The sequence below is a fragment of the Equus asinus genome, chromosome 14 (genome assembly GCF_041296235.1).
Source record: "Equus asinus isolate D_3611 breed Donkey chromosome 14, EquAss-T2T_v2, whole genome shotgun sequence".
Taxonomy (NCBI): Eukaryota; Metazoa; Chordata; class Mammalia; order Perissodactyla; family Equidae; genus Equus; species Equus asinus.
Window position 1 is genome coordinate 17,764,354 of NC_091803.1, and position 16,811 is coordinate 17,781,164.

At 51.3% G+C, this 16,811-nt stretch overlaps 1 pseudogene; it reads left to right on the forward strand.

Annotated features, from left to right (window-relative positions):
- Positions 1-1,503: 1,503 nt before the first annotated feature.
- LOC106840992 (RWD domain-containing protein 1 pseudogene) lies at positions 1,504-2,765 on the forward strand (annotated as a pseudogene).
- The last annotated feature ends 14,046 nt before the right edge of the window (positions 2,766-16,811 follow it).

A 16,811-nucleotide genomic window follows, 5' to 3' on the forward strand; every position in this document is an offset into this window, starting at 1 on the left:
TACAATGAAATGTTGTTTGACCATAGAAAGGAATGAAGTACTGATCCGTGCTGCAGCCTGATGACCCTCCAAAGTGTCACGCTCAGTGAAAGAAGTCAGACGCCAAAGGCCGTAGAACGTGTGATTCCATTTATATGAAATATCCAGAATAGGCAAGTCCATGGCGACAGAAAGCAGATTGCTGGTTGCCAGGGCCTGTGGGAAGGGGAAGTGGGGAGAAACAGTGTAATGGACACAGGGCTTTACCTTGCAATGATGGGAATGTTCTGGAACCAGATAGAGGTGATGGTTGCACAACACTAGGAATGTGCTGAATGCCACTGGGTGCCTCTCTAAAATGGTTAATTTTGTGTTATGTAATTTTCACCTCAGTAAGTTATTTTCAAAAAAGAAAAGAAATTTTACATTACCCGTACGATGGTAGGAGGAGTGTGATTTGGATATTAGCACCAAACTGTGTTAGGAATCTTCGTTAAATAAGGATGTGTGAATATTTTTATTTGTTCAGATAATTTTGGGGGAAAAATCAACTGGTGCGATCTATCATGTTAACAGAAAAAAGGAAGAAAAAATACCCGGAATTATTTCAGCAACTGCCCTAGATTTGGGGTGACGGGATAGCAGGGCTGGGGGTGAATTAATATATATATATATATTTTTTTTTTTTTTTTTGGAAGACTGGCCCTGAGCTAACATCCGTGCCCATCTTCCTCTACTTTCCATGTGGGACGCCTACCACAGCATGGAGTGCCAAGTGGTGCCATGTCTGCACCCAGGATCCGAACCGGTGAACCCTGGGCTGCCAAGAAGTGGAACATTCGAACTTAACCGCCACGCCACTGGGCCGACCCTAAATTAATATGTTTTTTAAAATTCTCAATAGTGGTAAAAATCATGTAACATAAAATTTGACGCTGTAACCGTTTTTAAGTGTACGGTTCAGCAGTGTTAACTATATTCATGTCGTTTTGCAGCAAATCTCCAGGACTTTTTCATCTTGCAAAACTGAAACTCTGTCTCCACTGAGCAAGAGCTCCCCATTTCCCCTCCCCCAGCCCCTGGCGCCGCCATCTACTCTCCGTCTCTATGAATTTGACTTCTCTAGGGACCTCATGAAGTGGAGTCATACAGTGTTTGTCCTTTTTAACTGGGGTATTTCACTCAGAATAGTGTCCTTAAGTTTCATCCATGTTGTAGCATGTGTCACAGTGTCCTTTTTGAAAGCTGAATAATATTCCATTGCATGTATGTGACACATTTTCTCGTTTTTCATTTGCCACTACCTATCATTTTCTTTTCTTTCCCCAGCTTTATCAAGGTCTAATTTACAACATAAAAATGATGTATATTTAAGGTTTTGATATACGTATGCATTGTGAAATGACCACAATCAAGCTAAGTAGCACATCATAGTTAGCATTTTTTGGTGTGGTGAGAATACTTAAGATCTACTCTCTTAGCAAGTTTCAAGCACACAGTACAGTATTATTAGCTACAGTCACCATGCTGTACGTTACATCCCTCCAAATCAATCTGTTTTGACGTCACTTGGTTTAAAAGTTATGAGATGGTAATCATTTTGCAATAGATACAGACATCAAATCATCACATTGTGCACCTTAAACTTACACAATATTTTGTGTCAATTATATCTCAATAAAGCTGGAAAAAACTAAAGACACAATGTTCCTTCTGGGAAAAAAAATTTTTAATAAAATTTTTTAAAAAGTTATAAGGAAGTCAAATGCAGAACTAGGGAGCAGGCAGGAGCTTGTGTGGGGCTGGTGCTCAGCAGACTTGGCCTGGCTTCGTGCCCAAGACCACGGCCCCTGTGTGGCGTCCAGGTCATCCATGGGCTGCAGCAAGGACCACCTTGCCAGAATCTGGCGAGAAGCGGTGCAGTGAGCTGCAGACCATGGGGTCCACCCGCCCCTCTCCGTCCAGCTCCAGGCCTGCCTGGTTCTCTGGGCAGCGGTACTGCCGTGCTGCAAGGATGTGAAGGGAACGAGTGAAGACAACTTTAACAGTCTCATTATCTGGAATTACCAGGAAATCCCCCAGCTTCACCATCACTCTGACATCTGAGGCTGGAGAAAACAGCAAACCTGTCCAGACCACATTCAAGTTCACGTACAGTGAAAAACACCCGGATGAAGCCCCCTTAAGATGCAATATTCTCCCAGGAAAATATCTAGAAGACAAGGATGTCTCCGGCACTTTAAAATTATTAGCACTACAGGCAGAAGAAACCCTTGGCATGGTGATGATTTTTACTTTAGTGTTGGCTGCACACGAAAAATTATATGAAATAGTAGATCAAATCAAAACCAGAAGAAAGGCAGGAAGACAAGATACAAAACGGGAAGAAAGTAGGAGCCAAAAAGCAATTATTTCATGGTGCTCCTGTTACGATTGAGAATTTCTTAAGTTGCAAGGCCAGGTTTAATGCAAGACTCTTGGAAATTAAAAAGAAACGCGTGGAAGCAGAACAACAAGCGGGAGAAAGCTGATTCGGTGGGAAACAGTGATTCGAATGCTCGTCTCGATTCGTCTTTGACTCTGATGTGTCTGACAGCTGGTTGCACGGGTGCTGCCAGCACGTGGAGGTGGACGAGGCTCTGCGCCGGGAACCGGGTGACTTGGAGCTGGAGGATGCCCATGGTCCAGGCTGCAATCCTGCTGACCCGGGAGTGAGCACTGGCCTGTCCCCATCTGCAGGGGGCTTGCCTGCCACAGCATCGGAGGCTGTGCTGAAAGGGTTTTGATTTTCCGTTCATTTTTTCTAAGAAAAAATAATTTTCAGGAGAATATTCTTCTGATAACTTTCATCGTTAATAAACTGACCCTCACATTCCAAAGAGAAGAAAGAAGTAATAAGGACTTCCGGGTTTGGTGGAGACCCCATAGTGCAGCCTGTGCCAACTTTCCAATATGCCAGTTACAAATGGCGATTTCAGGGTGGGGTGCCCTGGGAGGGGATGGCGTGGGAGAGGAGCCGTCTACACCTAGGACTTCAAGGGGTGTCCTTGAATTGGTGTTATTTTTAAAGTGTTCTGTAAAGGGATGATCCTTTGTAATCTTTTGGATGTTTAGGATATTTTGTAATAAGTTTTTTTCTTTTTTATTGAGAATGAATTTACATGCATTAAAGCAACAAAATTCTTAGGTGTCCAGACGGATGGATTTTTATGTAAGTATACCCCAGTGTGATCACCACTCAGCTCAATACAGAGGACACTTCCAACCCTCAGCAGGCTCCCCTTTCTGCTCCAAGCCTGTGCTCACTCCGCCCGCTAAGACATAACCAACATTTCAACTTGTATCGTCATAGATGAGTTCTGCTCGTGTACAATTTGGGATCTGGTTTCCTTCAGCTCACATTACCTCTGAGATTCATCCCTTTCTTGTGTGTAGCAATAATCCATTCTTTTCCTCTTGCTATGTAGTATTCCGTTGTATGAGTGCACCACAATTTATTCATCCATTCTCCTCTCTTTTTTGGTATTATTGATTATTTATTTATTTATTTTTAAAGGAAGATTAGCCCTGAGCTAACTACTGCCAATCCTCCTCTTTTTGCTGAGGAAGACTGGCCCTGAGCTAACATCCATGCCCATCTTCCTCTACTTTCTATGTGAGACGCCTACCACAGCATGGCGTGCCAAGTGGTGCCATGTCCACACCTGGGATCGGAACCAGTGAACCCCGGGCTGCCAAGAAGTGGAACGTGTGCACTTAACCGCTGTGCCACCGGGCCGGCCCCTATTTATTATTTTTTAATTGAGATGTAATTGACATAGAACATGGTATGAGTTTTAGATGTACAACATAATGGTTCAATATATATGTATGTATATTGCAAAATGATCACCACACTGTCTGGTTAACCTCCATCCACCACATATAGTTACAATTTTTTTCTCGTGATGAGAACTTTTAAAATCCACTCTCGTAGCAACTTTCGAATACATGATACACTATTGTAAACTGCAGTCACCGTGCTGTATGTTACGTCCCCTGGACCTATTTATAAGTGGAGGGCTGCACCTTTGACCCCCTTCATCCACGTGCCACCCTCCACCCTCTGCCCCTGGCAACCACCAATCCGCTCTCTGTATCTATGGCTTTTTCCTTTTTTTGTGGATTCCGCATATAAGTGAGATTATACAGGCGTTGGTGTTTATCTGTTCTCCTCTCAATGCACATCTCCATTGCGAGAGACAGGAAAAGATGAAGGTTTGACTACCTGACTCCAGGATGCAGGAGGTGTGACGACATTAAGCGAGCCTCTGTGTCCCCGGACTGGACCTCAGGGAACCACACGTGTGCTGGGGAACGGGCCAGTTCCGTGGCAGCCCCACAGGTGGTGCCGAGAAGGGAGGCTGAGCAGAGGCAGGCACTGAGCAGCTGACTGAGAACTGGGCTCCCACTCACCCTCCGCCTGGGAATGTGGAAGACAACCAAGGGCCTGGGCCAGGAGAGGCCCTCCTTCTGCTGTCTGCACTGACTGAGCGCTTCCCAGATCAGAGAGTCGGGAAAGAGGGGGGAGAAAGACTCCGCAGTGTAGGACCCATGAAAACACTGCAGGAGAGGAAAGGGAAGGCATTTGGGGGATGCTGAGCAGAACGAACCTCTGAAAACAATCTAGCACAGCATCCAGAAGAATTCCCAACGTTTGCCGGAAGGCACGGTGAGAGTTTTGTTTCTGGCAATATAGCCCGCTAAATTTCATTTCACAAATTCCTCTTCATATAATTTCTTCCGATATAATTTGCCAGATAAATAACACACAAGATTTTCAACATATCGCTGAGCTTGCAGGAAAGTACAGGAAATCCCCAAGGTCGGAAACCAAAGCAGAGCTGGAGACCAGAGTGGTCAGCTGGTGCGGAAGCCGCGGCTGCCCCAGGGCGTTTGCCAACGTCAGAAACCCAAAGGCTCAGGATGTCACAGCCCTAAGGCGCCCAGAGGACAAGGGTTTGTAGGGTGGAAAATCAGAACCAAAACCACAGGGCTACAACCTTCCTAGAAGTCAGGACTAGAAACTCTTTGCCCCAGCAGAGGGAGGTGACGAGGAAACTTGAGTGCCTTGGCCTAGACTCTGGGTGGGGAAAAAGTCACAGGAGACTTTCTAAAAACCAAAGGCTCGAGAGAGATCAGAGTTTGAATTTATGCCCTTGGGGGTTCAGGAAATACTAAGCCAATGAATGACGTCGCAGTGATCCTGGTGCAGAGTGCCCGGCAGAAGGGAGAGCAGTTCCTTGCTGGAGGGACGTGCTGTCATTCGAGGCCTTGCGGGATCCCGTGGGCTCAGCAACCAAAATTTCACAACACACAGAACAAACGGCAGGAGAAAAAGGACTTCAGATACTGGAATTGTTGGACACAAAATATGAAAGGCGTCTCTTTAAGGTTTAAAGAAATAGGATTGAATTAAAAACAGGAGCAGGGAACACGATAGCATCAAAAAAACACCAGACTGGTTTGTAAAGACCTAACTAAAACCTCTAGAAATGAAGAAATCTCATCACTGAAATTAAAATTCTATAGATATTTAAAACAAAAGATTAAAAAAAGCTGACAGGGAGCTGGAGAACTAGAAGATAGATCTGAAGAGATCCGCCGGAGACGGAAAGTGGGAGAGGCTGGGGGAGCCCCAGGGGCTTCGAGGGGCCACATGCCTTGAATCGCGCCTGGCAGAGCGCTCAGCAAATATCTGCCGAATAATGAAGAGACAGAGAATAAAAAGAAAGGTTCATATATGTCTAATTGGGTTCCAAAAGAAAATAGAACTGAAGAGAGGCGTCATTTCAAGAGAAACAACTGAGATGTTTCCAGAACTGACAAAAGATATAAACTTCGTAAACTGCGAAGAATTGCGAGCATTATGGATAAAAAAATCCACACCGAGGCACGTTATGTGACGTTTGCGGAATGCTGAAGACAGAGAGCCAAGCAGAACTCACAGGATATGATCCTAACAGCCACCTTATTTTCGCCTCCCGATTTGTCATTAAACATGTTCATGGCGGGGGCTCCTGCCCTGTCCTTGCCCAAAAGCTCGGCCGCCCCTCCACCTCACCCCACCTACCTCTCAAAGGAAAGACAGCGCTGAGGTCACCTTGATTGCAAGCATACCCTCAACGCAGGACTTAAAATGCTGGGCCCCCCTCCACTGTGTCCCCCAACTTTGAGGTTGGCCTAGCAGGCTCTCCAAGGGGTCTTCTTATAGCCCTGCTTACGAGGCTTCAGTTAGGAGATGGCGAGCCCACCCTCGCCTGAAAGTGGGGCCCACCACACAGCTTTCTCCAAGCCAGAAGCTCTCAGCCCACAGTGGGTCTTCCCCCAGGGGACATAGGGCAATGTCTCAAGACATTTTTGGTGGTCACAGCTGGGGGAATGCTACTGGCATCAGGTGGGCAGAGGCCAGGGATGCTGCTAAACACCCTACAATGCACATGACGGCCGCCAGAACAAAGCATCACCCAGCCCCAGAACATCAGTGGTGCCAAGGTTGAGAAATGCTGCTCGCTTTAGAGCACCACCCCCTCTGATTCTTTCTAATCACCCAAACTGGGCCCTGACGTCATCTTCCTGACGGGGTCATCTCCTAACAGTGCCTCACGGCTCACAGGGCTCACTGTGTCATCCAGAGGCCGCACCACACAGTGGCCGAGACCTGGGTTCCACCTCTGACTCTGGCACTAACCCGCCAGTGGCCCTGGGCAAGGCCCTTCCCTCCCCGGCCTGTTTCCTCATCTGTAAAGTGGAGAGCCTAACCCCCAGGCGTGGTGGTCACAGAGGGAAATGTTGGGAATTGTGAGCTGGGCAGCCATGGGGGAGCATCCTTCTCTGGGTCTTCCCTCCTGGATGGAACTGGGCAGGGCCCTGGGTCCCGCTTTGGGAAGATTAAATAGAACTCGGGGTGCAGGCTTGAGCCACTGTGGACTGCAGGGAGGAGCGGGGTGTCCTCATGACACTCCACCCCGATGCGCACAGCACTGGCCCTTGAGGAACGGCTCCTTGGGACATGAAAGGAAGCTGAACGGGTTTAAGAATGGGAAGGTCTGGCTTTGAATTCCGGCTCAGCCACTTACCTGGTTTGTGACTTTCGCCAGACCCCTAAACCTCCTTGAGCCACTGTTTTCCCATCTCCAGAGTGATCAGGGCAGTGAAACACATTACATGGGGCTGTCATGACAACCATGCAACGTCTACTCACCGTAACACACAGCCTGTCACAGGGTGGGCGCTGGGTGGGGGGGTCTCGGGAACTGGGACTTCTCTTGTGCCACTTCCCCTCTCTGCTCTGCCCGCCCCGGGAGACACCAGTTGGGCTGTCTAGGTTGACTGGGAGGCCTTGGTCTTCTCCTGAGGGAACTGGGGTGAAACTGGAGGCCGGGTGAAACACACATGCCAGGCTCCATGGTGACCGTCAGCCCCGCCTCCATGCTTCCACTCACCACCAGGTGTCACCCTCGGCCCTTTCTCCACTGCATGTCGCATCACCAAGGATGACCAGCCGGGGAGACTGAGCCCCAGCACTCAGAAGCACATGGCCACGTTCCCAAGCCAGAGCCAGCTGGGGACCCAGACGTCCCAGTTCATGGCACTAGAGCTCTCTGCCCCCATAGCCTCCCAGACTTGGTTCCGGCTCTGCATGAGCATGCATCCGGGACAGAGGCCGGCTGGGGTGAGTGTTCGTAACATCACCAGGACCACGGACCAGGACTTGGCCCAGTGCCCTCCTCCCGGCACAGTGGCCTCCCCACCCCGTGGGCCCTTGCTACCTCCTGACTTCAGGCTCTCCCCGCTCCGTGGGCTGCCTCCTGGGCCTGGAATCGCTGTCCTGAGCTCTATCATGTGCCTCTCGCCAACCCCAACTCCGGACGCTCGCCTGGCACCTCTCCTAGTCCCCAAGAGAGGCAGAAAAGGTCTGAAGACGGATGTTTGGGGTCCTGTGTGAATTCAGGAGGTAACAAGGGATAGGGAACACAACCAAGAGCCTTAGTTCTAGAATCTTCTCTGGAACCGTGGTCAAAGCTTTCTGCAGAGGGAAGGACCTGCTGTCTCAGGGCTGCTCCAACCCCTGTATAGACGCCCCTCACAGCCTCTCTCTCCCAGCCGCAGGGCCACCCTCCCCTCTGACCCACGCGACAACTCTGTCTCCAGTTTCCCAGAGGCCCCAAGCCTGGAATTTACCAGGAGCCATCTTCATTTACCCGCTCACTATGTGTGTATCCCGGACTTCAGTATGTTCCTCACTTTCTGTCCTTCTCCCCTCTCCTGCCTGGACCTCCCTTGGGTACCCCATCCTCCTTTTCTCTTGGCTCAGCCCTCAGATCCTGGCTCAACCCCACACCCTTGGAGAAGCCATTCCAAGTGATCACACACACACACACACACCCCGTTCACTCTCTCCACCCCTGGTGGCATGCAGCACAGTCTGAAGAGACATTCTCATAGGGAATTTGTTTTCCTTTTCTTTTCTTCTTCTTCTTCTTCTTCTTCTTTGGTGAGGAAGATTGGCCCTCAGCTAACACCAGTTGCCAATCTTCCTCTTTTTCCTTGAGAAAGATTTGCCCTGAGTTAACATCTGTGCCAATCTTCCTGCATTTTGCATGTGTGATGCCGCTGCAGCATGGCTGACAAGCAGTGTGTAGGTCTGCATCCAGGAGCTGAACCTGTGGACCCCAGGTGGAGCACCATTATGCCACTGGGCCAGCCCCTCATAGGGGAACTTTTTTTAACATCTGTCTTTCTCCAGGGACAGACACCGCATTTAGCTCACTCATATCCCTAACTTTTAGCCCAGTCCTGCCAGATGCTCAATAAACAGTGGTCAGGGGGGCTGGCCTAGTGGCACAGCAGTTAAGTGCACATGTTCTGCTTCTTGGCAGCTTGGGGTTCGCTGGTTCGGGTCCCAGGTGCGGACATGGCACCGCTTGGCAAAAGCCATGCTGTGGTAGGCGTCCCACGTATAAAGTAGAGGAAGATGGGGACAAATGTTAGCTCAGGGCTAGTCTTCCTCAGCAAAAAGAGGAGGATTGGCAGCAGTTAGCTAATCTTCCTCAAAAAAAAAAAAAAAAACCAGTGATGAGATGGATCCATCCCCCACAAACCTAATCTTCAGTCTTGCCCTCCTCTTCACCATCTTCCCTGAGCTCCAAACATTCCAGTTCGGCCCTCCTTTCTAGAAAGTGTTCCTCCTCCTGTGGCCCTTTACGAGTGGTTTAATTGTCTTCATTTTTTTTTTTTTTTGTAATCTGAGTTTACTTGACCATCTATGTCTGTAATCTTCAAACCTTTTGCTGTTGTTTCCTTCAAAATGGGGTTCTCTTAGCCCCCCCTCCTTTAAAGTTTACTTCTTGTTGAGAAGATAAACAGCACCGTCTTCATTCCTAATGCCGGTCCTTCGCCCACGCCAATCTCTCTTCTCCTGGGTGGTCGTCTGCAGCTCCTTAAACATTTACGTCTTTAACTTTCCCGTGTTTAATCTTTTAATCTCAGCCTTCAGGCTTTGATCTTCCATCTTAGATCACATTCGTTCTGTCACTTTATTTTAAACCTCCTAACTTTTATCTTTTGTTGAGGGTAACTTTTCAGTCCGACTCCCCGGTTTTTAATTTTAATTTTGTATTTGCTGATTTTGACTTTGTTTCAATATACACACATTTACGTTTTAAACTTGCCATTTCATTGGTCCTGGTCTTTTATTTCTGTCACTTTACATTTTTTTCATTATTTAAAAAAAATTATTGATTTTAGGTCTATGCTGGCTTTGATCTCCTCAGTTTAAAATCCTTATTTTTCTCAGTGATTACTTCTTCGAAATCTTTTGGGCATTTAACCCTCACACAGGCAACCAGTGTTGTATGATTGTCATGAACCCTGTTTCAAAGATGAGCAGATGAGACCCAAGGAGGACACGCACTTGCTGGAGGACACACGGCTGGTGAGTGACAGGAGGCAGGGAGCCCCTGGGCCCTCCAGGAAGGCCCGCGCCTCGTTCCCCTGGCTGCCCCTGCAGGTCCCCCCAGGTGGCCCCCTTGCCTTTCGCCACTGCTTTTCCCAAAACCTCACTCCAACCAACTCGAGAGCTCGCTAGCCGCTCTGTGCAAAGGTCGCCGGGGATTTACCAAAGCGGGTGGTGGCCTAGAATCTGATGTCACCCGGGCCTTCTCTAAGGACCTGTGTGTCTCAGAATCTGTGGGCACTGACATCCACGGCCACTGGAGTCAGGCAGATGAGGCCAGGAAAGGATGCTGGGCGGAAGGACGCACTGGTACCCCTGCCCTCGGGTGGGACCTGATGCTGAGTGCTGACAGCTGGCATGAGGGAGAATAGGGGAGGGGTGGCGCTGGCCCCTGGCCCAGCTCTGCGCCCGGCTGCCCTGACACACGGAATTCCTGCGTGGCCCGGTGCTGTCCTCCAAAAGGCCGTGTGACAACCGGGCTGCCATGTCACACAACTCCAGGGGGCGCCATTCGTGTAGCCCCTGCAGAGACACCGCGTGGGGATCCCCCGAATGGGCTGACGGAGAGTTCATCCCAGGCAAGGGTCATCTTTGGGGTCACCTACGATTGGTTCACATGTGGGCTCATGACTCAGCCAGCCGGTTAGATGCCAACCCCCAGCACTGTCCCCCCAGGGCCAATGGCGGTGGCCAGGATCCCCAGACTGGTCATCCTCCAGGTGTCTCACCTCTTACCACCCCCAACCCCAGCGACAACGAACAGAAAAGTCATAGACAGTTAAAAAATATTAAAAAGCAATAGATCTGTTAAAACGAGACGCCAGACAGCACGGTACATACTGTGTACGAATAAACAGGCAGCAGTCACTGCTCTGGGGGAATGAGCAGCAGGAGGTACGAGGGGCCCCGGCGATTCTGTCTCTGCCTGAGGCGCTGGTCATGGGGAGGCGCCCCGTTCGGGAGCTCCAGGGCGTTGTACACTTACCATGTGTGTGCTTTCTCTGTGTAATACCGCAATAAAAGGCGTTTAAAACAACAAAGGATGCATCCTCCCAGGGCCTGGACGAGGGCTGGCCTGCCCGCTGATTGTGGCCCCGGGAGGCTCGGACCCACCACCCCAGGCCGGGACTCTGGGGAAGGCTCCGGGTTTTTCTAGACTTTTAGGGGACGACCCACTTCAGCAGGTCACTCGGCTGAGTTCCCGAGGCCTGGTCTAGGGCCAGCTTCTCTCAGGGAGCCCTGCAGCTCACACCCGCACATCTTCTGTGTCTTGCTGTCTGTTCGTTTCTGTTCCTTTTTTCTTTTTAACAACTTTCTCGAGACGTAATCCACACACCATACAATTCACCCATTTAAAGTGTGCAATTCGGGGCTGGCCCCGTGGCTGAGTGGTTAAGTTCGCGCGCTCCACTTCGGTGGCCCAGGGTTTCGCCGGTTCGGATCCTGGACGCGGACATGGCACCGCTCATCAAGCCATGCTGAGGTGGCATCGCACACGCCACAACTAGAAGGACTCACAATTAAAGATACAACTATGTACCAGGGGGCTTTGGGAGAAAAAGGGAAAATAAAATCTTTAAAAAATAAATAAGTAAAACATAAAGTGTGCAATTCAATGGGTTTTCGTGTATTCACAGAGTTGTGCAACCATCACCACAATCAATTTCAGAACATTTTTTATCACCCCTCAAAGAACCCCCATGCCCCTTAGCTGTCACCCCCAACCCCGCTGCCCACCCTGGAGTAGCCGTGCTCACCTGGGAATGACGAGCTCTATTGTTTAGGTGAAAACCCATGGCGTTTGTGTGTCAGTCGTCGAAAAGCTCAGAGACCTGTGGCCCACCTCCGACAACTCCGTGACCCCTCACCTCTGGCTTTCTCTTATTTTCCCTAATTTCCTAACTTGTTTTTGTTTTATTTCATCTTTGCATATATAACTTGACCACCCCCCCCCGCCAGCATCTGATTGGGGGGGCACTGGATTTATCCATTAATTTAGGGGCGAATCACCTTCCCATCCATGAGAATGGTCTGTCTCTCCATTTGTCTAAGTGTTTTTAAAATTTATGTCCCTAAGTTAATTTTGCAACGTTATCTATAAAGGTCTTGAACAATTTTTACTAACTTTATTCCAAAATACCTTATATTTTGTTTTGGACTACTTAATAAACGATGCTGGGACAATCAGCTGTCCATCTGGAAAAAGAATAAAGTTAGACTCCCACCTCCCACATAAGCAAAAATCAACTCCAGATGAATTGAAGAGCTATGTGTGCAAAGTAAAGTTGTGAAACTTTTAAAAGAAGATATAGGATAGGGAAAAACCCAAAGGAATAGTGGCTTCAGTGAGCTCTCCTAGGTAAGGGCATTGCTGTCTCCAGTATAATCGCTCTAGAGATGGGCAAAAAGCCAAAAAACCAAACAAACCAGAAACACGGTTATGACTGGGTCATGATGAATTAGGCTTCTAACTTCTTGCCCTGTAATACTCAGCACGTTGCTTATATACTGAGGTTGCCTCAGAGTCCAATATGATTGCTGGAGCTCCAGCTATCACATCCACATTCTAAATGGCAGAATGAAGAAAGCAAGGAAGCAAAATGTCTCAGAAGTCCCAAAAAACACTTTCATTCACATTTCATTGGCCAGATGTCAGTTTAAAGGCCACAACCAACTGGAAAGGAGACTGAGAAATGCAGTCTTTTAGCTGGGTGGCACTATTTCCAGCTAAAAACTGGGATTTTGGTGCTTAAGGAAGAAGAGTAGAATGGATATTGGAGGCCACCAACAGAACTGACCACAGAAAGCTTTCCTGAAACAAGACACAAAAATTGTAAATGTTAAAGGACAATAGTGACAAAGGTGACTAAATTAAAATATAAACTTCTAATAAATAAAATATTTAAATTATTTTAATAGATATATATTAGAAATAAAATGAAAGATAAGTCTTAGTTTGGGAAAAGGTTTGCAGTGCATATAACTGACAAAGGTTTGGGATGTATCATATGTAAAGAATTCCTACAAATCAATAAGAAAAAGATAAAAATCCAGTATGTGAAACTTAGTCTCATGCACCCACAGAGAGAGTGGCTTTGGTCTGGGCAGGGGGTTCCAGACAAACCAACGATAGTAACCCTGAGCCCCAGAGCACACAACGGGAGGCTGAAGCTGTGACCTCAAGGGCCAAGCGCCTGCAATGGGGCAGTGTCACATCTTAAGGCACAGGGTGACCCCAACTGACATGAGTGCTATACATGTGTGGCTAAAAGTGGCTTTAAACCCTCTCTGAAACGAGATGCAGTCCGGATGGCTGCAGCTGCTGTCTGGGGCATCTCCAACTTCATAGCTGCAGACGCGCCCTCCTCCCCGTGGCTTCTGCAGCCCTGCGCTCCTGGGCTGTTTCTCCCGCCTCGTCCCCTTCCCCACGGAGTCGATCTCAGAGAAAGAGGAAATCCTGGCTCTCTTCACTCAGATTCCCCAAGAATCTGGGTGCAAGTGACTGGGAGGTGACCCCAGGATGCCTGCAAGGGAGGGCAGGCTGCATGAAGAGTGAAGGTGCGTTAGTGAGCAGGTGACCTCTGGGGCTCGGTCTTGCAAGGGACCCTCTGAGAGCTGGGGACACCGGGCCGCCTCAGGGTCATCCCAGCTTGGGCGGCAACTGGGGTGCTCCATCACCAGCTCCGGCCCCTCAAAGGCTGAGGGTCCCCAGGGCGTTCAGGTAGAGTCACAGGAAGCCGTGGGCAGGGGACTCCAGGCGGGCCAAGGGCATCTGGGAAGGACACCAACAGCCTCGGCCACGTGATAAAGCTGACGTTACGACCGGGGGTCTTCCCAATAGATCCGCTGCTTCCCTTTCCTGCCTTCTCCCCGCCATTTGCGGGAAGCTGGACAGCTCGTCGTTCCTGACCCTTGCTGTGCGGTCCCCCGTCTCCTGGGCTGGGCTCAGCCGCCCTCCTGCTCCTGGCCCGCCTCGCTCCTCTGCAGTCATTTAGACACTACTGTCTCTCGCTCTGTCCTCCTCTCTCTAATTACCTGGTATTTATTCCCAGATGTGTCCGTCTCCCCGACTAGACTTGGGCGCTGAGTGGAGGGGACGGCCAGGCCTGCGCCCTCTCCGGGGCCACCCGTGCCCTGCCCGCAGCACACGCCTATCGAACGCTCGTGGAGCCTCGTTCTGCAGATGAGCAGACCCCATCTGAGAAGCAAAGCGACTTCCATCCCCAGGGCCGCATTGAGCACCAACGGTAATCAGCCTGGCACAAGGGACCCCTGGGGTGGGAGCTGTCGGATAAAAGGGGGAGACACCTCTGTCCCTGCCCTCCGGGAGCATCCAGTCCAGCCGGGGAAAGAGTGACCTGTGTCAGCACCCAGTGACTGCCCTCATTCGAGTGTCCAGTGCACATGGGGTCTCCTGCCGCGTGCTGGAAATGCAGGCATTTGGGGACAACCGGTCCCGCGTGCTCAGGTCTGTGCTAAGCCACATGTGGGACAGGAGGCAGGAAGGTAGGCAATGAAGAGGCCTCCACCCCTGCCCTCGGGGAAGCCACCACGGGCCAGCGAGGGGACCGGAGCATCCCGGGAGGATGGGACCACCTGAGAGGATGAGGAGGCGGCAGCAACGTGGACAGTGAGGGGCGAAGCAGCTCAGGGAAGTGAGAGATCTGGGAAGACTTCTTGGAGGAGGCAAGTTGGGGCTGAGATGTAGAGAACGAAAAGGAAGGGTCCCCTGGCTTGCCTCCCTTCCTGTCATCATTTTCCCATGAAGGGCTGGTCTCCCCAGCCACCCTGAGAGCCCACAGCATTCAGGAGACCCCACGGGGTGAGATGGAAGGCCCAGATCTAACTTCACGCTGAAGCCCCCAGTGACCTCAGGCTCCTCCGCCTCTCTGGGTCTCAGTTTCCCGTCTGGTCAGTAGGTATGTCATCTCCATCGCCTCACACTCTGCTGGGAGGAAAGTGGACGATGTGGTTTCTGAGCTGGGAGTGGGAGAGCTCCTTAGAGACCACGCTACACAGCCCCTCCTTTCACAAACAGGGAAACTGACACCCGGGAGGCCAAGGGTCCCCCAGGCACATCCAGTCAGGCCCCTGTCTGGGACTGCATGCGCCTCTCCTGCCGAGCGGGACCCCCCACAGTGAAGGGGTGCCCCCGGAGGGTGCTGTCTTCTTTGGCACCTTGGGAGTGTTAAGGGAGGGAAATGACGAGGAGCCCAGATTGGAGATGGCCATTTGCATTGCAACGAGGCGGCTCCAGGGAAAATGGCAGGGGAGGGAGGTTGGTTTGGGACTGGAGGGAGGCTGCCAGGCCCTGTGCCCTGAGAAGGCCCGGGCTCCTGGGCCCCCGGGGTGACCGGGCCTCAGAGCCTGAGCGTGGCCCCCGGCTCTGTCAGCCTGGGACCCCCACTGCGCTCCTGCTCCCGCTGGTCCCGTTCACACACTGGACACCCGAGTGATGACTCTGAGACTCAGGTCTAACCATGTCGCTCCTCTGTAGACAACATGCTGAGGCTGCCTGGTCCCTCAGGGCAGAGCCAGCCTCAGCCCCGCACTCAAGGCCGGCCGCCTGGTCCCTCAGCCTCACCTCCACCACGTCCCCAGCCTCCCCAGGGCTGCAGCTGAGGGAATGTCCGTACCAAGGACCCTGGCCTTGCCCTGATCCTGAGCCTTTGCACAGGCCCCTCCTGCCTCCTGGTGCAGCGGCACCTCCTCTCTTCCACCAGGGGACCCATGTCATCTTTCAACCCTCAGCTCCGAGGCACCTTCGGGCGCCTCCAGGCCAAGCCAGTTGCTTCTGGCTCTGCTCTTCCAGAGGCTTCTCCTGGAACACCTGCTCTAGGAACGGATGTGTCCCTGGGTCCAGCCGCCCTGGGCTACAGGCTCCCTGAGGTTGTGGGTCCAGGGCACCCCCTGAGCCTGGCCCCACCTGGAGCCAGGGCTTCTGTCATGCACGGAGGGTGAGGTGTGTGTGGGGATGACCACGGGGCTGCCTCTGGGCCGCCGTGCACCCTGTTCTCTGGAGCTGGCTGGACAGGCCCGGGGACTCTGGGCCCCCAGCCCGGCCTGTCCTCAAGGACAGCAGAGGGCGGGCAGGGGAGTGAGGAGGCAGGCTGGCTACTAATTAAAAAGCCAGTCGTGTACAGGTCCTGCTTCATTCTCAAACAAACCGTCAAGGGTATTAATGACCAGATCTGGCGATAGACGCAGTTAGGCTTACTCAGGCCGGGCAGGGATCCTGGTGGTCAGAATGTCAACGAGCGCCTGGCCTCCGAGGTTCGGGGCGGGACTGAGCAGGGGCTGGGCAGGCGAGGGGTACCTTGGGGAGGACCTCCGGTAATGAAAATGATACCCCACTCCCGCCAGTTACCCCCGACGCGGGGTCACGGAGTCCCAGGCAGGGGCCACGTGGCTGCTTTACGTGCCTTATGTCGTCTCCCTCCCAACAGCCTCAGGAGACTGGTCCTATTTTTATCCCCATTTAGCAACCGAGGACATTCGGGCACAGAGAGACTCTATAACTTGACAGGGTCACACAGCTAGCAAGTGGCAGCGCCAGGACACCAGCCTGGCCTCTTAACCACAGGGACACAATGACCTAGATGTGCTGGCTGGCATCACTGAAGCAGTCCATCATCATACAGGCAGGGAAACTGAGGCAGGAGATGATGTCGTCTGCCAAAGTCATACCCACATTGGTAGAATGTAAACGGTGTCATCTGATGCTCAGCCCAGGATTTTCTCCTTCTCACCAGCTAAGTGTGTGTGCCAGGGTCCCCACCAGGAAAGGAGAGCATTCCGGGGCCCTGCTGGGCCAGGGTTTGGGGGCCTGCCTTCC